The 23306-nt window shown below is 44.6% G+C and overlaps 1 protein-coding gene across 6 annotated transcripts in view; it reads left to right on the forward strand.

Annotated features, from left to right (window-relative positions):
- The window catches only part of IL16 (interleukin 16), a 112215-nt gene that overhangs the window by 10154 nt on the left and 78755 nt on the right, over positions 1 to 23306 (forward strand). The window contains exon 1 of one of the 6 annotated variants that reach the window (XM_007194247.2): positions 4407 to 4622. The exons of 4 other annotated variants lie outside the window; for them this stretch is intronic. The gene's annotated coding sequence lies outside the window, so the exon portion shown is untranslated. Of the gene's footprint in view, positions 1 to 4406; positions 4623 to 17882; positions 18164 to 23306 lie in introns of those variants that run through there. One more of the 6 variants, XM_057543913.1, reaches the window with a different exon arrangement.

Below are 23306 nucleotides of genomic sequence, written 5' to 3' on the forward strand. Positions count from 1 at the left end.
AAAATGAGGCTCAGGAAGGTAACGGGACCTGCCTCAGCTGGCAGAGCTGGTTTGTGCAGAAGCTGGGGTCTCAACCCTGCTCTGACTCCAATCCCTGCCCTCTTTACCTTGCTGCTAGTTGATCAGAATAGATGACCCCGTTGTGGTGTTTTAAGAAGAAAGCACTTTTCCTTTTGCCTTCTGACTATTCTGACTTGCAACAGCAAACATGTATTACTTTTGTACTTGAAAAAAAAAAAGGGGGGGGGGAAGTATCAGAAGAAAATATGGACATACTTAAAAAGAAATGAAAACATCACCATATAAACAGAACTCTTGTTATAATCCCAGAATATGCTGGCTCTCCAGGGGAACACGATACAGGAAAGGTCTCCTGATCACATGGCACTAATCCAATCCTGATGGGACATGCAGAAGTGTCTTGGCACTTTATGCCATGATTTCCAACACGCTCTATGTATTCTAGTTTAGGTCATTGGTTATGAAACTTTAGCAAGCCTCAGAATCCCTTGTTAAAAAGATTTCTGGGCTCCATGAGCTGGAAGGACCAACACAGGGAGTGGCCTTTCCCCTGGAATGTCCACTTCCTCCCAGACCTCGCAGGCAGCTTGGCCTGTGGCTACGTCCAGGGGCTGTGAGGCTGCTCTCCCACCAGCTGCTGTGCGCCCCAGGAAGCCGCTTGCCCTAGTCGCTCCACCTCTAAAATGGGTATAAAAATAGCACCTACTTCATGGAGTTGGTGAGAGGATAAAACCAAATAAAGTGCTCATCAGAGTGTCTAGTACACAAAAAGTTATCTGCATATGATAGCCCTTCTTTATATAATTAAGAATGGAGATGCATGTGCGTGTGTGTGTGCACGCATGTGTGCAGGTGCGTGGAGAGATCACATGGAGGTGAAGTTTGATTGATTTTCATGCAAAGGCAAAACAGATAATGCTGCAAAGAGCACATGGCTATTTCCTTTTTATGTTTTTACTGTTTGATAATTTATGAAACATTTTTAGATACTTTATTACATTTTTGCAATATGTTGCTATGTTATTACATTTTTACAATATCTGTGTTGAAAACAACATTAATGAAGAAATCCATGGATAATCGAAATTATTTTGATAGAAACTTGAACCATTTCCCTAAAGAAGTAGATACAAGAATAATTATCAGAGAGTGATGTTTTAATTCATTTAAAGCACACATTGAGCTGTGACAGATGCATGAAGGTGCCAAGGTGAGGGAGACATCTGCCCAAACCCTCTATCTCCTTGGTGTCTTGTATTCCAAAAACAAAACAAAAGCATGTGGTTACTTCTAGCAGCAAGAATTTGCAGAGCTGTTCTCAGGGGCTCCCTCTCCTGTTATCTCCTTCCCTCTAACACCCTGTGGTGGGAGTTTTTAATTTTTTTTATTTTTTACTTTTTATTTTTTTGGCTGCATTGGGTCTTTGTTTCTGCACGCGGGTTTTCTCTAGTTGTGGTGAGTCGGGACTACTCTTCGTTGCAGTGCACGGGCTTCTCATTGCGGTGTTTTCTCTTGTTGTGGAGCACGGGCTCTAGGTGCCTGGGCTCAGTAGCTGCGGCATGCTGGCTCTAGAGCGCAGGCTCAGTAGTTGTGTCTCACGGGCTTAGTTGCTCCACGGCACGTGGGATCTTCCCGGACCAGGGATCGAACCCATGTCCCCTGCATTGGCAAAAGGATCCTTAACCACTATGCAACCAGGAAAGTCCCGCGGTGGGAGTTTTTAATTCCATTTGGCAGATGAGTAAACCAAAGCTGAGACGTGACAAGATCCCATAGTAGGACCTTGACCGAGCTTGGCATGTAGCTCGGGTGGGCCCCATTTCTCACCCAGGTGGGGCTCTCCCAGCTGCATCTTCCCCCCTTTCTTCAGGCACGAAATGAGCTCGCCTATGGAGACTGTCAGGGCGCAGAGGGAAGACTCCTTTTTCTGGAAGAGGTCCTGGAGGGCACTGATATGATACAGTCTCCACCACGAGGGAAACCACCCTGCGTCCATAAAGGTCTGGGCAGGAATGAATTCATCTTCTGAGAGTGAGCAAGCATGTATCATCTGAAAATGGAGAGGCAGGGGACTTCCCTGGTGGTCCAGTGGTTAAGACTTTGCCTTCCAATGCAGGGGGTGTGGGTTCGATCCCTGGTCAGGGAACTGGGATTCCACATGCCTTAGGGACAAAAAAACAAAACATAAAACAGAAGCAATATTGTAACAAATTCAATAAAGACTTTTAAAAAAATGGAGAGTAATATTCCATTGTATATGTGGCACATATATACACTGGAATATTACTCAGCCATAAAAAGAAACAAAATTGAGTTATTTGTAGTGAGGTGGATGGACCTAGAGTCTGTCATACAGAGTGAAGTAAGACAGAAAGAGAAAAACAAATACCGTATGCTAACACATATATATGGAATCTAAAAAAAAAAAAAAAAAGGTCATGAAGAACCTAGGGGCAAGATGAGAATAAAGACGCAGACCTACTAGAGAATGGACTTGAGGACACAGGGAGGGGGAAGGGTAAGCTGGGACAAAGTGAGAGAGTGGCATGGACATATATACACTACCAAACGTAAAATAGATAGCTGGTGGGAAGCAGCCGCATAGCACAGGGAGACCACCTAGAGGGGTAGGATAGGGAGTGTGGGAGGGAGGGAGACGCAAGAGGGAAGAGATGTGGGGACATATGTATAGGTATAACTGATTCACTTTGTTATAAAGCAGAAACTAACACACCATTGTAAAACAATTATACTCCAATAAAGATGTTAAAAAAAAATGGAGAGGCAGGAACTGGATTCAGGTATAGGTGACAAGGTATAGAAGGGAGGCTGTGGGATCTGGGAAGGGCAAGGCTGGCCTCCTCACACCTGGGCTACCAGATTGCCCCCCAGCCTTTCTGCCAGTGAAACAGCCTGGGCAGTTGATCCCCAGGCCCCAGCCTTGACTACACTGCGGCTGTGAGCAGAGCAGGCAACACTGACCGAGGCCCAGGCTTCCTGCACTTTAGAAGTTACTCCACTGCACCCCAGACCCACCCCTGCCGTGTGGAACTGCCCCCCACACCCACTGACAAAAGCAGCTTTATCCCCAAAGTGCCTCCCTTGTGACCGTGGGCCTTGTTCCCACAGTGGCTGGATCTCCAAAGCCTTGCATGGAATTCCCGGGGCTTCCTACGAGTTGCACCTACACCCTCATTAAAGCCCCCAGTCAGCCCTGAAACATTTGGTGGTGAGCAGAGGAAAGCATTCCATTTGTTAGAAGAGAGGGCCACACAGAAGTCCCAGCCCGGCACGTACAAACAGCTCACAGAGACCGTGCTTAGGAGAGATGTGTGGGATGGTCATTAAGGGGCAGATGGGTTAAATGTCACCCTTAGATCAGGCTCTCCAAGGGGACATGCGGGGGAAAAGCACTCTGGTCATGCAATGAGAATCCGGATAGGACACACAGAGTGCCTTGTCCCTTTGTGCTGTGGTTCTCCACATGCTCTACGTAAGTGAAGTCCTCGGTTCTCAAACTTGAGCAGGCACCCGATGATTCTGGAGGGCTTGCAAAAGCAGAGTGCCAGGCCCCACCCCCAGAGTTTCTGATTCCGCAGGACTAGGTGCAGCCTGAGAATTTGCATTTCTAGCAGAAGTTTCTATGGGCTCAAACTTGTTACATAACTTATTTTTTCCAGTGTTTTCCTGGAGGCGTCCCTTTTGATGCCCACAACTGGCTTGGGGACCAGACTGGCTCCTGAGAGCCAGTTTCTTGTTTTAAGGACAGCCTGGCATAGAGAGGCAGCGTGATGCCATGAAAAGAGCCTGGGCTTTGGAGTTGGGTGGATCTTGATTAGACTCCCGACGTGATACCTTGCTAGCTGGGTGACCTCTGGGAAGGCGCTGGATTTTGCTGAACCAGTAGTGGGCTATGACCCAGGGTCACCAGGTCTGGAACATAGTAGGTGCTCAGTGAATCTCTGTGCAGTGACCTTTTCACCTGTAAAATGAGTATGGTAATATTTACAAGATCGACGGCGAGATAGTGTGAGCTGACATCATGCCAGGCCCTTTGGAGGCGCTGAGTAGTGTTTGTTACCTTCCTGCCCTCCCAGCCACTTCCAGGTTATCCAAGGACGGCAGGGGTCAGCTGGGACCCCAACGAGGAGCCTCGCTGGGCTCTGGGGCTCTGGGCGGCGCTGGCCTCCTGGGTGTCCTCTGCCAGCCCAGCAGATGGTGGACTTTGTTCTGAGCCGAGCTTCCCAGTGCTGGCAGCCCGGCCTTTTTGCACCAAGCGTCTTCACACAGAGAAGTCAGATGGCTCAGGTCGGGAGTCTCCAAGTGAGCCGGTGCCAGGTTGGACACATTTGCCCTGAGTCACCTGTCCAGAGCAGGTTGTGAGCGCGTTGTCCGACTCACAGCATCCCAGCCATCAGCGCCTGAGATCTGATTTGAGACCAGCCTCTGAGTGAGAAAGGAGCATCCATTTCTCATTCTTTGCCGTCTCTGACCCAGGCCCGGGCCCTGGCTTTCCCGGGATAAATGGTTCCGTGGTCCCGGCTGGGCAGTTGGAGAGCAAAGCCAAGGAGGGGGCAGCCCCAGGGACTGTGAGCAGAGAGGTAGGTGGGCCCGGGTGAGAGAAGGTCCCTCAGGCAGCGGTTCTGACCAGGTGGCAGTTAACGGACGCAGGAGGCTGGCTTCTCTGACCTGCATGGGGACCGGGCTCCGTTGCTGGAACTTGGGTTCCTGTTTGGAGGCTGTGCTGGGCTGGGCAGGAGGGGAAGCGGTCACTGGGGTGGGAATCGGGTGCCACCTTTGGTTGCAGAAGGAAGGGGGGAAGGAAGCCTTTCGGGAGGTTGGCGTGGGGAGAGGGCTGTCACTTGTCCTCGCTTTGTAGCCCTGGGAGCTTCTGGTTCTAGGATTTCCGCCTGAACAGCCAAGGCCTCGTCCTTGGGACTGGGGATATGGAAGGCGGCGGAAGGAAGGATGGAGAGGAGGGGGCGGAGGCGCCAGAGGAGGCCTCCCCCGCTGCTCGCCAGGCTTCCCCTCTCCCAGGCTGGCACGGTGCGTGGGCAGCTCTGCCACTGGCCTTGGGAAGACTGTCAGTCACTCCACTTGCTTTAGGTGAGGGTCCACTTGCTTTAGGTGAGGGTCCACGTGCTTTAGGTGAGGGTCCACTTGCTTTAGGTGAGGGTCCACTTGCTTTAGGTGAGGGTCCACGTGCTTTAGATGAGGGTCCACTTGCTTTAGGTGAGGGTCCACGTGCTTTAGGTGAGGGTCCACTTGCTTTAGATGAGGGTCCACGTGCTTTAGGTGAGGGTCCACTTGCTTTAGGTGAGGGTCCACTTGCTTTAGGTGAGGGTCCACATGCTTTCGGTGAGGGTCCACGTGCTTTCGGTGAGGGTCCACTTGCTTTAGGTGAGGGTCCACGTGCTTTAGATGAGGGTCCACGTGCTTTAGGTGAGGGTCCACGTGCTTTAGGTGAGGGTCCACTTGCTTTAGATGAGGGTCCACGTGCTTTAGGTGAGGGTCCACGTGCTTTAGATGAGGGTCCACGTGCTTTAGGTGAGGGTCCACTTGCTTTAGATGAGGGTCCACGTGCTTTAGGTGAGGGTCCAGTTGCTTTAGGTGAGGGTCCACGTGCTTTAGGTGAGGGTCCACGTGCTTTAGATGAGGGTCCACGTGCTTTAGGTAAGGGTCCACGTGCTTTAGGTGAGGGTCCACGTGCTTTAGGTGAGGGTCCACGTGCTTTAGGTGAGGGTCCAGTTGCTTTAGATGAGGGTCCACGTGCTTTAGATGAGGGTCCACGTGCTTTAGGTGAGGGTCCATGTGCTTTAGGTGAGGGTCCACTTGCTTTAGATGAGGGTCCACGTGCTTTAGGCGAGGGTCCACTTGCTTTAGGTGAGGGTCCACGTGCTTTAGGTGAGGGTCCACGTGCTTTAGGTGAGGGTCCACGTGCTTTAGGTGAGGGTCCAGTTGCTTTAGATGAGGGTCAATGTGCTTTAGGTGAGGGTCCATGTGCTTTAGATGAGGGTTCACGTGCTTTAGGTGAGGGTCCACGTGCTTTAGACTAATTCCGCGTGGTTTTAGTCGCACGGCTGGCGCTCTTTTGGCTGATAAACCGCTTGCTTTCTGTTGTCGGAGGACTCAGCAGATTCCTTGCTCCGTGAGGACACAGGGCAGCATCCACTTCCTTCTCTTTTTAAAAATTTGAATTAATTAATTAGGCCACGCAGCTCGGCATGCGGGATCTTCCCCGACCAGGGATGGAACGCGCTCCCCCTGCAGTGGAAGTGCAGAGTCTTAACCGCTGGACCACCAAGGAAGTCCCATCCACTTCCTTCTCTTGCCTAGTGAAATCCTCCCGTCTGTGGCAGGACCCGTCAAAGGAGCCGAGCGCCAAGCCTCCCTTACTTCCCCAAGCAGCCCGGGGTGCTGCCCTGCGGCTTCTTTCCCTTTCTCCAGGCTGCTGGGAAGGACAGCATGGCCCCATTCCTTTCCTCTCCTCTGTTCTCTTTTTCGTCCTGCAGTTAAGTGGCGGTCAACATTTACGACCACAGTGGAGGGTACCTCCTGTATTCCACGCATGATGAGGGCATGAGCTATCAGGGTGCGCCAGCCCCCTCCCCTCATTTATTCACCTCCACTGATGCTTATTAATCACACTTAATACCCAATCATTTCCTGTGCACTCTTCCTGCCCCAGGCTCTGTGCTAAAATCTTTTCCTGCATCATCTCATTTAAGCCTTACAGCAACCCTGAGTGAGGTAGTGTATCCCCGCAAACTGCGAGACGAGGTGACTCGCCCAGGGTCACTCAGCTAGAAAGTGGCACCGAACCCCAGCCTGTCTGCCTCCAAAATCTACAATCTTACCTGCTCTGCTACATGCCTCAACAAATATTTCTATTTCCTAAACACAAAGATGGTCATATATCCACAGGGTAAAAACCAAAATCTGAGTTGGATTATAATTACCTACAGCAGATGTTTTCTAGTTCTTTTTATCCATGGAAACCTTTTTAGAATTGAAATCTTTCATAAAAATTCATGTGTAAACAGTTTGGAGCAGAATTATTCAGACTGAAGGCAGGCTAGGGGTTTGAGACCTGTCCTCTTGCCAAACTCCCCACTCCCCTTTCTGGGCCCCAGCTGTGGTACCCCCGGGGTTTGGAGGTGAAGTGGGGAGGGTGCACTTTAAAATGAAAGCCACTCACTAGCAGGATAGTGTCTTCATTCCTTAAGCACGACTGCTCAGCTACCTGAATTGGCGATTTGACCCTTTCCCCCCTGCTCACACCCAGACTCCTGGGTTGCCAAGAGATCTGCTCTGATCTGAATACAGGGGGGTCTTTTAGAGCTCTGTGCCTTTGCTTGTTGTTCTGTCTGCTGGAAATGCTCACTCTTCTGTCTTTCCTTCCCACGTGGAAAACCCTCATTCAGCTTTCAAGCCTTAGCTCAGGGGCCGATTCCTTGGTGACACCATCCATAAAGTCACTTCAGATGGTGGCACTTGATTCAGACCATTATTATGCAACTTCCCACACTAGGAATATTATCCATGTACACATCTGTCGTCTCTCACTGGCCATAAAGGACCATGTCTTCCTCCTTTACATCATCCTTGCCTGGCACACGACGAATCTCAGAATACAGTTGTTGCAAAAATGAATGAACAATATCAACATAACAACAACGCTAACTCTGACAATAGCACCTTATATTTGCGTTGTCCATTTGGGCTGGCAACCCATTTTAATATATAAGATGTTTTTGATACTAAGACACAAATCAGTGTGAATAGCAACATACTGTTACATGCAGGGAGAAAAATACCCCCCAAGGCAAAATAAACAAACTAAGAGCTTGGACTTTGGCTAGGAAGGCAGCCTGAAATTAGGAATTTACTTCAAGTTCTTCTCCTGGATCCCAGTTTATATAAGGACAAATCTATGTTGGTCCTGTAAGCTAGGCAAGTTATGGCAGAAGGATTAAGGGGGTCTGCATGAAAGAAGGCAGAGCAGGGTGCTGAGGAAGGCTTGTGGAGGAGCAGGATGCCTGGGTGGAAGGGCAGAGCCCATTGAGAGCTGCTATGCTTGCACACTTGGAGCTGCTGGAAGAGAGCGTGCGCCTTGCGTGGGAGCAGCTCATAAGTCTGGCAGTGCCTCTGTGCAGTGCCCCAGATGCTGGGGACCACCCAGAGTGGGGATCTCCACTGGTCTTGCTTCTGGCTGAGACTTGGCATGCACATCTGGGTCAGAAATGTTTCTCAGGCAGACAGCTCCAGCAGCTAGGACAGGGCTGCCCTACCTGGTCGACGGGAGGTGCCCCCCACCACCTCCCGCAAACGTGCTCTCCAAATGATCCAGAAGCTCTCCTCACTCCTGGGATGGCTGGCACTAGGGCTTCTTCCCTGCTGCTCACAGCAGCTCTCATCTGGCAAGGGAAAGCTCCAGTCAACCTGAGCCCTTCCTCAGTCTTCCATCTGCATATGAAAGATTTGAGCAGAAAATTTCAGGGTCGATCCCACCTCTCAAATCTGGAGAAGCACAGGTCTCTGTAAGGACGAGCAAATGCACCCAAATCAACGTACACGTGAAAAGATTCAGAGGCTCAGAAGGGACCTAAATGAGGAACCAAAGCAAATACCCTCAAATGAAAGTACTGTGGGAAATCAGAGAAAACTTTAGACTAGTGGTTTTCAAACATGACCCATTAGTGGACTGAAAATCAGTTTAGTGGGTTGAGACCAGCTTTTTTTTTTTTTTTTTTTAAACAGAAAAAGAATAGAGTTTATCAAAATGCATCAGGTTCTTAGCAAAATCATTTTAAAATAATTTTTATTGAAGATTAGTTGATTTACAATGTTGTGTTAATTTCTGCTGTACAGCAGTGTGACTCAGTTATTATTCTTTTTCATATTCTTTTCCATTATGGTTTATCACAGGATGTAGTTCCCTGTGCTATATAGTAGGACCTTGTTGTTTACCCATCCTATATATAATAGTTTACATCTGCTAATCCCAAACTCCCAATCCATCCCTCCCCCGCTCCCTCCTCCTTGGCAACCACAAGTCTGTTCTCTATGTCTGTGAGTCTGTTTCTGTTTCATAGATATGTTCGTTTGTGTTGTATTTTAGATTCCACATATAAGTGATATCATATTTATCTTTTTCCTTCTGACCTACTTTGCTTAGTATGATAATCTTCAGCCCATTCATGTCACTGCAAATGGCACTATTTCATTCTTTTTTATGGCTGAGTAATATACCATTGTATATATGTACCACACCTTCTTTATCCATTCGTCTGTCGATGGACATTTAGGTTGTTTCCATGTCTTGGCTATAGTAAATAGTGCTGCTATGAATATTGGGGTGCATGTATCTTTTCGAATTATACTTTTGTCTGGGTATATGCCCAGGAGTGGGATTGCTGGATCATATGCCAACTCTATTTTTAGGTTTTTGAGGAACCTCCATACTGTTCTCCATAATGGCTGCACCAATTTAAGAAAAATCATTTTTATATTATCTTTGCCATGTTTTCACCTTATTATACCATAGTAAGTGTGTTGTTTCATAAACCTTTTGTTTTGACTATTTGTATTTATTTATATATTTATAACTATTTATATACATAGACATCTTATGTGTGTATGTGGTACATACTATGATGTAAAATGTAAATTCTTACTGTAAGTCAAGATTTACAAAGTTTCAAGAACAGTACTGTAGAAAGAACATTGGGTGGGATTTGGAACGGCAGAGATGTGTTAGGAGAGCATTTTCAGCCCCAAGTATTCCTGATCTTCTCTTTCAACAAGATGGTCTTGTCCCCGTCATCCAAGGCAGGGATTCCAGACCTAAGTCAGCTATGAGGTGACCTTGCCCTTTTCCTATCCTCACCTGCCCTTAAATCGATTAGAGGGGTTTAAGCAAGGGAAAGAATTGGAAAAAGTGGGAGGCACTCTGGGCTCATGTACTTTCCCTCTTCTCCTTGCTTCTTCTCATCCTCCAAGGGTGTTCAGAGTCAATTCCAGCCACACTGCAGTGGTCCGAGCACCTGCGGCAGCTGCTGACAGAGGGAGGAGACCCATGGCCTTGACTAAGCAATGTCTGGGCACACAATTCCCCTGCACTGAGCTCTTTGTGAAAAGCAAACAGTAAAAGTGTGTGTGTGTGTGCATGTTGTGTGTTGAGAGAAATAGAAAGTAATACTGAAAGAGATGATACATAATCTCTTACCAAAACCCAAACCCCAAACAATCGTACACACACACGCACACACACACACATGTGTGTGTGCACACACACAATGGCAGCAGTTGGACCACAAAGTCCAACAGTTCTTTTAGGCCAAGACTCTATGATGATGTGTAGCTGTTATTTTGTTTTTCTTTGAATCTCCTCTCGGTTCGACTTAGAGATCATTGGATATCAGTTTAATGCCCCTGCAGTTCCTTCCCCAGGAAGGGATCTTTGTTGTTTATCCAGGGGTATGTCTTGAGCATCTTTCTCAATCCAGGTCTTTTAGCAAGTAGGTCATATTTTCAGTTTGTTTGTTTTAAATTTGCTTTTTTTGTTTTGATCTTTTTTCTTTTCTAGATTGTAATTAAGTGATGTATACAAATTTATCACCAATTTATGATATTGCCACTTTGCACACAGAAGGGCACCTGGGACAGCCCTAGGTCTGGATAAGGGTGTGGTTTTAATTCAAAGAAGTGTTATCTAAAAATGGGATCTGAAGAGTGATGAAAATTTAGTGTCACCTAGGGTTATAGAGAGCGGGTGAGGCATTGGGAAGTGCCTGCGCCTTGGCCGGTGGGTTAGAGAAAGCCAGGGCTGCTCAGGAGGCGAAAGAGCTTAGTTGTGCAGTGGACGGAGTTCAGGAAAGGAGCAGAGCGAGAGCTGAAGAGGGTGGGCGGGGCGGACCCTGCTGATGGAAGAGCAGACATTTCGGCCACAAAAAGAGGCTCACTCTAAGTTAAATCTCAATCGTTGGCGGTTCTCAACAGGATTTTGAAGTAAATGATAAAAATAATTTTGAAAGAGATAATATATAATGTCCCGCAAACAACTGTTTGCTCTGAACTGAGAGGTTGGAATCAGGAGGAAGTGAGAGAATTCTCAGCACCTGCAGGGAGAAGCATCAAGTACAGTGTCTTTCTTGGAATGGATGAAGAGGAAACATCTACGCTCAAACATCACTTTCAGAAATTCTTTATGGAGCCATCCATAATATGAAAATAGAACGTGAAACCTCTAATTCATTAAGGACAAGAAGGAGTGAATGGCTTGCCTGGAAAGCAAGAAAAGGAGGCAGTAAGAAGCTACATAAAGAGAGCAAAACAAAGCATATCAGAAGGAAGACGTCTCAATTAAGATATGATATAAGGTTGTATATCAAATGTGTATAAAATATACAAAATATAGTATAAGATATAAGGTTATATATTAAAATAAGAAGTCTCCCAGATTCAGCTTAAAAAAGGGAAATTAAAAAACCCAAAGAAACAAACTCTCCCTCCCACTCCTATTATATCCCACTTGTAAGAGACACGTTTAAAACTAAATCACGTGAAGTTAAAAATAAAGTGATGGGCAAAAACCATGCAAATGCAGATTAAAAGAAAGTGGGGTAGCAATGTTAATTCTGTCAGACAAAATAAAAACTGAGGCGACTGTTAAATAGATCAAGAAGTACTTTTTATAAAATGATAAAAACACACAATGGAGATATGAAAATCAGAGAACTTTATGCACCTAAGAAAGGCATTGAAATATGTAAAATAAAAAATTTTTGAAATATATTACAAATATGGTACCAGATTTCAATGCACACAACTCTAAGCTTTTTCAGATTAATTAGACAAAAATATAAATAGTTGATGACTTTTAAGATTGAATATATACACATATTTTAATATCACATTTGAGTATATACATATTTGAAACTCCAAACAGAGGAGAATCATTCTTTTCAAATGTGCACTGAACATTTAAAACATTTAGTTACATCACATACTGGCTTACAAAATAAACCTCAATAAATTCCAACAAATAAAAAGTGTCCAGGGCACATCCTGTGGCCATGATGCAATTAAATTGGAATCTTCTAGTAAAAAAATTACAAGAACAACAAGGCTAAATCTTGGAAATTTAACCACAAGAAATTAACAATAGCAACAGCAGTCTTCTAAAAAACTGAGTTTAAATTGGAAATCAAAGCTGCAATTAGAGACCATTTCTAAAATAACAACAATTAGAGCATCATGTTTCAAAATTCATGGGTTGTGGCCAAAGGGATATTCAGAGGAAAATTTCTAGCTTTTTATAATAATGGTGATTATGACAATGGTGGCTATCATAACTAGCCAACAAACTGTGCTAAGGGATTTACATCCAGTATTTCAATTTATTATCTATCACAAAGTTGCTGTGAGGCTGCTCCTACAATCATCCCCATTTTGCAGATAACAAAACTTGAGTCACAGAAAAGTTAAGTAGATTTTCAAGGTCGGACCCTTATTGGACTGGGATTTAAACTAAGACCTAGTTGGGCTCTATGCCAGACCAGGTAATCACTGCATGATATGCTGTTATTTCTAAAATAGAAAGAATGGATTTGGGGGAACTAAATATTAAACTCTAGAAGATGGCGAAAAGAATAAAACAAATATCAGAAAAACAGGAAGGAAAAAGGAATAAAACTTAAGCCGAAATAAATACGTTGGAAAGCAAACTGAAAAGAGTAGATGTTTTTACTAATTCTAAGAATGAGTCCTTTGAGAGGACCAATAGAATAGCTCTCTTCAATCAGGTAAATCAAAGCAGAGAGGACGGAGGACCGGAGGACCAACTGAAATGTACAACACTGGCCATGAGAGACAGAGCATATGTATATAATAGTTTCAGAGAAAAAAAATTAAATTGTGAATATGTAATGGACAGCTCTATACTAATAAATTTGAAAATCTTGATGAAAGGGTCATTTTATGAACAAGGTAAGTGATCAAAATTGACAAAGGAAAAGATTTTTGAAAAATTGAATAGACCAATAACCAAGGAAACAATGGAAAGTTTCAAAAGTGATGCCAGGACCAAAAGATTTTATGGAAAACTATTTCAAACTTTTACTGGATATATTTTAAATTAGTAAACTATTTCAGACCCGGGCCCTCGGCAGTGAAAACGCAGAGTCCTAACCACTGGACCTCCAGGGAATTCCCCCAATTCCTTTTATAATAACCTAAGACAGCCCAAAGTGGGATGATAGACCATTTCTTTTTGTGAGCGTAGATACAAAGATCCTAAACAAAATGTTAGCAAACTAAATTCAGTTCTCTATGTAAAGAATTGCACACTGAGATCCAATAGGATCAAAATACTGGGGGCTCAGTCTTAAGAATGCCAGTAATATGTTTCTTCACACTGAGAACTCAAAAGAACGATACACAACATGGCCAAGGAGCTGAAAAAGCATTTAATAAGCAACACCGTTCTTGGAGAAAATACTTCCCAAATTAAAACTAGTAGAATATTTCCTTAATATAATAAAAAATAATTTTATCTCAATATAGCCATCAATATTCTACTTAACTAGAGAATTTCCATTAATATCTAGAAAAAGACATGGAACTCCTCTATTGTAGCCATTATTTACTAAAATTCTGAAAACTTTAGTCAGTAGACTTAGAAAATAAAATGAAATAAGTGGTATAAATATTTTAAAATGAAGCGAGCTTATTAATATTCAGAGATCACATGATTGGAAATGCAAGAGAAACTATTGAATAGTTTCTAGATAAGAGAGATCTGTAAGGTTGCTGGTTATGAAATAAATGTGCGAAAGCCATAACTTATGTATAAGCAATAACCAATTAGAAAAAATACAAATGGTCCATTCAAAATAAAAACAAAAGTGCTGACGAATAAATGTTATTAGAGATATTTAAAGTGTGTATGAAGAAGAATATAAAAGTGGATTGAAGGTCTGAAAAGAAAAGCTGAACAAATATAAAAACAAAACAACAATTAAAAAAATGGTCCTGGATGGGAAGACTTTCTCCCCAAATTCACCTGTAAATATGAGGCAGTCTCAATAAAAATTTCAACCAAATATTTTCAAATCTGAGAAAATTATTATAAAGTTAATCAGAACTACTAGTTAACAAAAATTAGCCATAAATTTCAATTTTATTCTTCAGAACAGAAACCTTTATTTTTCTGGTTATAATTGTGATACATGATTGTCATCCAAAGAAATCAGGAATAGGAAATTATTAAGTAGAAAGGAAAAGCTCCTTGTAAATTCCATCTCCCAACATCTTACTTCACCTTCTAGAAAAAATTATTAACAGTTGGGTTTTTATTCATACAAGTACACTTTTATAACCCAAACTAGTTGATACATCTACTTTATGGTGTTTCTTACAATATACTGTGGACCTCTTTCCATAGCCATATATTTTATTCTTGATATCGGTCACATAATGTTCCACTGTGTGAATGTTCCATAATATATTTAATAAAATCTCTCATTGATGTACATTTAGATTGTTCCTACTATTTTACTTTTTTCTTTTTCTTTTTTAGTCCATCTATGTGTCAGGCACTCAGCTGAGTCCTTTTTAGAACTACCTGCTTTCGTTCCCACAGTGGGTAGCGTTGTCATTGCCAATTTATGGGGGATCAGCAAGTCATAAGAGAGTTCAACACTTGGCTTGAAGTTGCACAGGTAAGGGGCAGACCTGGCATACAAACTAAGGCCACCTCCAGAGTCTAAGCCCTTGGCCAGGACATTTGTGTACCTGCTTGTCACTCCTCCCAATTATAAGCATCCTTGGGGTAGCTCTGGGCAGCTGACTGCTTATTTCATGGCAACAACATTTTTTTTTTTTACCTTTTTTTGCAAACATTTTATTTATAGGTAGATAACATATGCTGTTTTTTTTCATTGAAGTATAGTTGATTTCCAATGCTGTGCCAATCTCTGCTGTACAGCAAAGTGACTCAGTTATACACATACAGACATTCTTTTTTTATATTCTTTTCCATTATGGTTTATCACAGGGTATTGAATATAGTTCCCTGTGCTATACATTAGGACCTTGTTGTTTATTCATTCTAAATGTAATAGTTTACATCTACCAACCCCAAATTCCCAGTACATACCTTTCCCTCCCCATCCTGTGCTTGACAACCACAAGTCTGTTGTCTATGTCTGTGAGTCTGTTTCTGTTTCGTAGATAAGTCCATTTGTGTCATATTTTAGATTCCACATATAAGTGATATCATATGGTATTTGTCTTTCTCTTTCTGACTTACTTCACTTAGTATGATAATCTCTAGTTGCATCCATGTTGCTGCAAATGGCATTATTTCATTCTTTTTTATGGCTGAGTAGTATTCCATTGTATATATGTACCACATCTTCTTTATCCATTCATCTGTTGATGGACATTTAGGTTGTTTACACGTTTTGGCTATTGTGAACAGTGTTGCTATGAACATAGTGGTGCGTGTATCTTTTTGAATTATAGTTTTGTCCTGGTATATTCCCAGGAGTGGGGTTGCTGGATCATATGGTAATTCTATTTTTAGTTTTCTGACGTACCTCCATAGTGTTTTCCATAGTGGCTGCACCAACTTACATTCCCACCAACAGTGTAGGAGGGTTCCCTTTTCTCTACACCCTCTTCAGCATTTGTTATTTGTAGACTTTTTAATGATGGCCATTCTCACCAGTGTGAGGTGGTACCTCATTGTAGTTTTGATTTGCATTTCTCTAATAATTAGTGATGTTGAGCATCTTTTCATGTGCCTATTGGCCATCCGTAGGCAACAACATTTATTGAGTGTCTCCTATATGTGAAGCCCTCTTCCGAGCACTGGGATTTAATGAAGAATCCGCCTTAGCCAGTCCCTCCAGAACAGTGGTGGGTGGATGTGCCTTTCTTGAATTTGTCTAGGTGTTTTTTGAGGTTAATTATATTTTCGGCCTTTTCCATCTTGGAGGGAATGCATGCTGAGGGGGAATAGTCCTGTCCGTCTTCATCCTTTGTCTCAGAGGCCTGGGTTTTTGGGGGGCATCCTGGTGATCTGACTTGTGCCTGCACGTTGATGGATTTGATCACCTTCCAGGATGCTGAACGTGCAGAGGCCCCTGTGAGGGCCTCCTCTTAGGATCTTCCACACGCCTTTAGGATTTTCCCGAGGAGCAGATTCCAGAATGTCTTTCCAATGGCTCTGACTTGTCATCTACTCTCAGGTGAAACCCACTACGACTCCTTATCACTCTGATGTCAGTCGGTTACCTGGAATCCTTCCTTCTGTGGTACTAGAGGGCATGTTTTCCCTGGTGTTTAGTCACAGTTCTGCAGAGAAGCAGACCAATAGGAGGTAGATAGATACATGGATGGATAGATAGATAACAGATAGATATAAGGAAGGAGATTCATTATGAGGGATTGGCTCATGTGCATATGCAGGCTGCGAAGTCCAAAGATCTGCTGTCTGCAAGTTGGGGGCCCAGGAAAGTGGGTGGTGTAGTCCAGTCCAAACCCAAAGGCCTGAGAACAAGGGGAGCCAGTGGTGTAAGTCCTGGTCCAAGTCCAAAGGCCCAAGAACTTGGACCACCGATATCCAAGAGCAGGAGAAGACGGCTGTCCCAGTTCCAGCAGAGAGTGGCTTTGCTCTTCCTGCACCTTCTTCTTCTAGTCAGACCCTCAAAGGATTGGATGATGTCCACCCACTTCGGTGTGGGCAGATCTTCTTCACTCAGTCTACCGGTTCAAATGCTAATCTCTCCTGGAAAACCCTGACAGACACAGCCAGAAATACTGAAAACCCTTAGCCCAGTGGAGTTGACACATAAAATTAACCATCACACCTGGGATCATATCATCTTACATTGGTGTGGGAAAAGTCAGCTGAAGGCAAAGGAACTTTTTTTTTTTAATTTATTTTATTTATTTATTTTTGGCTGCATTGGGTCTTCGTTGCTGTGAGCGGGCTTTCTCTAGTTGCGGTGAGCAGGGGCTACTCTTCATTGTGGCGCACGGGCTTCTCATTGCGGTGGCTTCTCTTGTTGCGTGTAGAGCACGGGCTCTAGGCACGCAGGCTTCAGTAGTTGTGGCACATGGGCTCAGTAGTTGTGGCTCGCGGGCTCTAGAGTGCAGGCTCAGTAGTTGTGGCACACGGGCTTAGTTGCTCCGGGGCATGTGGGATCTTCCTGGACCAGGGCTCGAACCCGTGTCCCCTGCATTGGCAGGCGGATTCTTAACCACTGCACCACCAGGGAAGCCCTGGCAAAGGAACTTTTGAGATGTTCATCCACCATTCCTTCCTTCCTTCCTTCCTTCCTTCCTTCCTTCCTTCACTGGACATGCAAATGCCCCTATTCTGTGCTAAGCCCTGTCAAAGGTCTGCAGGCATAAAAATAGTGAGATATGGTCAGTGCAGAGGAAGAAAGACCAAGGGTATAAAACTAACTTCAACACCAGCTGCTCACTTTACCAGTTGGGAAAGAGGCTATGAGGTGCTGTGCTATTTGTCTTGTCCTGTGACCAATGTATACAGACATACACACCACCAGTCCCAGCCGCATGTCCCATGGAATCCTATTAAAGATACTCTTTTAGAAAGAAAAGGAGCCATAAATTTCCTCCTTTCATTTCTTATCTCTGAGTCACTCTTTAGCTGAAGACAAAAAATACCCCCTGGGCAAGACTGACCAAACTTTAAAAATTGCCTTTGATATAGAACACTGTTGGAGAATTCAGAAATTTGAAACACATTTTGTCAACTAGTTCCCCTTTCTCCATATGGTTATTTACCGTCTCAGAGTTCTCCGGCGAAGTGAGTGTATTCTAACCAGATGGAGGTACCTTTCCTCCAGTGGGTTAGCTTTGCCCAACAGATAACAGGCACATAACAGTTTTTCTCAACGAGTGCTTTCCGAGTGAACAAATGAAAAGGAAGGAAGGAAAGAAGCAAAGAAAGAAGGAGAGAAGGAAGGACTTAACCGATCCTGCCCCCCCACCCCCAGTCTGGAAGTTTTTCAAGCCCCTTGAAAGGAAGAACCATCCATTTCTGTGCACTTCAGCTTTATGCTTCTGGCTCTGCATTTTCTATACAGATGACAGCTAAGCCAAGGTGGGTGTAAACATACATTGGGAAGTGTGATGGTGAGTTGGTTCGTATCCCTTCTGGCCACACGATTTCCTCATACGTGTGATGGGGAGACCCCTTCTGGCCCGAGCATCTGTGGAAGATCTAACTAAAGAGAATGCTATCATGGTTTTGGGGGGGAAAGGCCCCTCCCAAGGAGCTGGTTCCTGGGGTGAAGTGGATCCTTTGGATTTTTCTGCTGGGAAGGGGAAGCAGCTGGTCCTTTTAGCTTAGCCATGTTGCAAACCTCAGCTGTGTGCCCCTGGGAAGCCTCTGGAAGAGACCCACAAGACAGTCTCATGGAGGACCCACGGGGGGCAGAGCACATCTGACAAGAGTTTGGCAAATGCTCCTGAGGCCCAGGGTAAAATCAGAGAAAGCTCATTAGTTCCGACCTTTTGAAGATGGCTGGAATCAGGGAACGGCACGGGCTTGCCCCCCAGCTCTGCTGACATTTGGTTCCATTAGAGGGCAAGAGCTGGTTCCAATGTCCTGAGAGCAATTACCAAAGCTAAGCTGAACATGGTGCTGTGTTTTCAATTATTGTCTCTCTCTCTCTCTCTCTCATCTCTCTTTCTCTCTCTCTATGCCAGGCCTAGAGGAAACACAGTCTCCCACAGAAGTCCAATCCTGGCTTGTCCTCTACAATCCTTTTGCAATCGTTCCCTTTCTTTTTTACATTTTCCATAATAACAAGGCTCATTTTGAAAACCCTCTTTGCTCCGGACCGAAGGGTTAACCCCTCGTCGCCTGTGCATTGCCCATCCCGCGGCTTCTGTCATCCCACACGACAGCCAAGGCCGCAGAAGTTGCGGTTCTCTCTGGAAAAGCTTATTTTAAAAAACTGACAGTCCTCATCAGACACTCCTGCAATGGTCCCCTGGGATTAGCCCAGTTTCCACCAAGGAATATTATCCCTCTGCTCTCCTAAATCCTACATGCAGCCAACTTTTCCACCGCTGAGTGCAGCGCACAGCCTTGTACCTGGTCCCGAAGGACCCCAAATGTTTGTGCCCTGGAAAATGCCCAGTGAGTGAGCTCGCCTTTGCTGGGACAGCTATTGTGGGTTAGGAGAGGACATGGGGGAGAAAGGGAATTGGTTTTGCAGTCTAAGAATCCATGCAGACGGTAGCAATGCTTGGTGAAAAAAGAAGGCAACAGGCCTTTATACCAGAGCCAGGAACTGAAGGGGAGAAGAATTTGGGCCTTGACTGGGGGTGACTGGCTTCTCTCCTAGGCTTGGGATGGGATAAAAGACAGTTTGAAAAAGCCCCTTGGCCCTTGAATGTCACTGTTTTCCGTAACTTATGCCAGTGGCATCAAAGAGAAGAACAACTGTGCCAGCAGGATTTTTTTTAAGCAAAAAAGAAGTTTTATTCGTTTGTCTAAGCGAATAGATAGTGTGGCTTCAGGCATGGCTGAATCTAGGTGTTCATATTGCATTACCTAGGCTCGTCCTTCTCACTCTTTCTCTCTGTCCTCCTTCCTTTCTCTCTTTTTCTTCCCCTGTGTGTTCTGTACCTTCTGTGTTGGCTTTGCTCTCGGGCAGCCCCGTCCATGTGGTGGCATCGGCAACTCTGGATTTATATCCCCTCCATATAGCACCAGCAAAAGTCCAGAAGGATTTTAAACTTTGATTGTCTTTCAATATTTCAAATACCTAATGGACCAGTGCTGGCTGTGACCAACACACACACACACACACACACACACACAGACACACACACACACACTTCCTTCTCCATGAGTCCCAGGTGAACTATGGGGAATCCTCATGAGGTGAACAAAATGCAAAGAAGTTTGGATATATTAATCCCTACAGAGGCTGGTGTTGAGAGCTACAAGTTCTGGGATGTTGAATTGGCAGAATGCAAAGGAACGCCGGTGCTGGGGAATGGTGGCAGAAAGGAGAACATTTACAATTTGGATTTGAAAGATGACATCTGGAAGTAAAGGCTAGTGATGAGAAGAAGGAAAAAAATTTAAAAAAGAACTACTCTAAAGGCTTGAATCCTCTGTATTCTTCAGCCAATAGATCTGAGCATTGATATTCAGGTTAACGAATCCTCTAGAAATGAAGCAGGTTTCGAGCAAGCAGACCATGCCCTCTGGACTTGGGTTCATGAATTTGGTAAAATGCAGAACTGATTAAAAAAAAAAAGAGTTTCAGTGGTTTTCGGGGAAGGAAGCAGACTCTGTGAGCTGTGGCTCAAAGAGGAGGTGAGCCAGAGAACAGAAGGTACAGAGTGTAAAACGTTTGTTCTGGAAGATAGGAAGGACAGAAGAATGGTCCATTGTCAACACTGTGCCTGTTGATAACAGCATTGGGCTGTACACTTAACAATCTGTTAAGATGGTAGATCTCATGTTAAGTGTTCTTATCATAATAAAAAGGGAAAAAAAAGATATGAAGGGGATAAAAGAGAGGCAGGTAAAAGGAGGATAGGGATTCAACACATAGTTTTTAAAAGACAGACAATTTGAGTATGTTTACATGCTGATGATAAAACCCAGAACAGAGGGAGAGGATGAGGTGAAAGAAAAATGCTAATCAATGGCGGTGTGGAGCCGTGGTAAAGATGCAGGCTCCAGAGTCAGACCGCCTGTTTGAATTCCTGCTTTCACTGCGTTCTAGCTGTGTGATCTTGGGGAAGTGGCCTAACCTCTCTGTGCCTCAGTTATCTTTTTTTGTAAAATGAGGATATTGGTGGAACCTACAGTCGATTTTGTGAGAACTAAATGGTAAAGCAATTAGAACAGTACATCATAAGCACTAGATAATGTTAGCAATTATCATTTTTATTGTTGTTAAGTCTAAAGAAGCTGAGTGGGATCCCGAGAACGGATGGGTGGGTTGACCTCAATAGGAGGGCAAACGTTTCACTACGAGGGGTATGGACAGGTATGGATGGATGGCAAATGGATTTGTATATTCGATGGTGGAAATTTGGGAGGGATTGCTATCTGAAAACTTCTGTGTTTCTATGAAGCAGAAGGTGACATTGCCTGTTTATGATGAGGAGAGAGGTAAATCTAGTTTTGAAGACAGTGAAGTCTTGAAATAGCCATTATTGAGAATGGATGATCAAGCTAACAATGGGAACACAGTACAGTTGTTGGCCAGAATGTTTCCTGGCACCAATCTTCTCAGGAGTGGGAGTGTCCCCTGCAGGGCTCAGAAACCTGCAAGCAGCCATGGAACTTAGTGGGGGATTGGATTCATCTGTGCTTGGGGTTTTGCTATTACAGTAAGTCCCCTACAAGCAAATGAGTTCTGTTCCGAGAACGCGGTCGTAAGTCCAATTTGTCCTTTAAGTCCAACAAAGTTAGCCTAGGTACCCAACTAAGACAATCGCCTATATAGTACTGTACTGGAATAGGTTTATCATACTTTTCCCACAAATAATACATAAAAAACAAACAAAAACAGAAAATAAAGAAAACAGTTTTAATCTTACAGTACAGTACCTTGAAAAGTACAGTAGTACCAGCTACATCACCACTGCTTTTACGCTTGCTTCCGGACATCCTGGGCTTGAGATAAAAATACTGTACTCTATACAGTACTGTACAGTAAAGTACACAAAAGCACAACCACTTGTAGAGGATGCACGCACGTGACAGTGTACGCCAGACACATGAACTCACTTATGTGATTGGACAGGCGAACACATGTTCGCATCTTTGAAAGTTTGCAACTTGAAGGTTTGTATGTAGGGGACTTAGTGTGTTCGAGATGGAAGGACACAGAGTACAAGACTTTGGGATATTGGCCAGAGGGTTCTTGATGAAATGGACCAACATTGAGTTAATTTATACTAAAGCATCAAGAAGAGTGCCTGATGTATAGAGTAGGCTCTCAAACAGTTATCTATTCATTCATTTTAATTCATTGCTATTGGCTGCTATAGATGATTGGTGGATAGACTGATAAAATTCAAAGGCTAATACAGAAAACAATAAAATGGTGCAACTGGGTATTGAAAAACACTGTCTTCTTTTAAAAAGAAGTTCTCTTTGGGGGGATTATATAATGTGAAAGGGCTCCTACTTGATGAAATGCTGGAAGCCCTCTGCTTTTTCTTATTCAATACTAGCTGTGCACAAACAGCAGTACCCATGGGCCAAGAGCATCCCACAATTTGTTATTCTGGCAACAGGCTTGTTTTGTGGCTTGGGCCTGAGTCAGAACTTCTTTGGATGCAGCATCAGGGCCCCTTTCACCACCTGCCTCACGGAGACTGAATCCGTGGCAGGCCCCTCAAGGTGAAGCGGAGCTGAGCTGGGCTGGGCTGAAAGTGATGTCGTTGACCTGATGGGTGAAGCCAGTCTTTGATCCATCAGCCTGTGAGAGTTTGATCCCATGGCAATAGGTGACAGAGCCAGAGACCCTCGGCCTGGCTGCGATACCGGCCAGGTGTGACCTTGGTCCCAGGGAAGGGCACACAGGTTTGCCAGGCACCTGTTCTGTGCTAAGCCCTTTGGCACGAACTGTCCCTGATTCACCTTGTTTTACACTCAAAACAACCCTGGCGGGTCAGCATTTGGTGAGACTCCCAACCTTCCTGGTTTGTAGGCTCTTCATCTGAGAATTGAGCACATAGACATCAGTGGTCTTCAGCCTGGGCTCTGTGAATTCTCAGGTTTCTGTGGAGAAGATACAGACGCTACCAGGGGTGGCAAAAAGGGACTGACAGGGGCAGCTTAGTCTTCCTCTTTGCCCTGACCTGCTCTAGAGTCTGGAGTTCCCTGTACACTTTTGTCTGAAGAACAGCTTTTACATGTAAAAATCTCACAGAGCACAGGTCTCTGTGGTCTCTAAAATTCTTCCTGGGATCTGATCACCGCCTCTCCTGGAAATGCTCTTTGTGGCTTTGCATTTGAGCCTCCTTCTCTGTGCCTTGGTGTCCCTGCGTGCAGAAAGAAGGTTTCGACAAGAGAAGCTCTGGCCTCCGTGATCCTGGGAGTGTAGGGCGTGGTAAACACTTGGGCTCACTGAACCCCGTGTGGCCGGCACCCTGGAAGGGCCAGTGATACTGAAGGATGATCTCTCCATCTGTCCTGTCTCACGGGCACCGCACCCGGCACTCGCGGCTCAGTTCCAGGACTCAGATCTCTCTCCACTTGT

This window comes from Balaenoptera acutorostrata, chromosome 3 (genome assembly GCF_949987535.1).
Source record: "Balaenoptera acutorostrata chromosome 3, mBalAcu1.1, whole genome shotgun sequence".
Lineage (NCBI taxonomy): Eukaryota > Metazoa > Chordata > Mammalia > Artiodactyla > Balaenopteridae > Balaenoptera > Balaenoptera acutorostrata.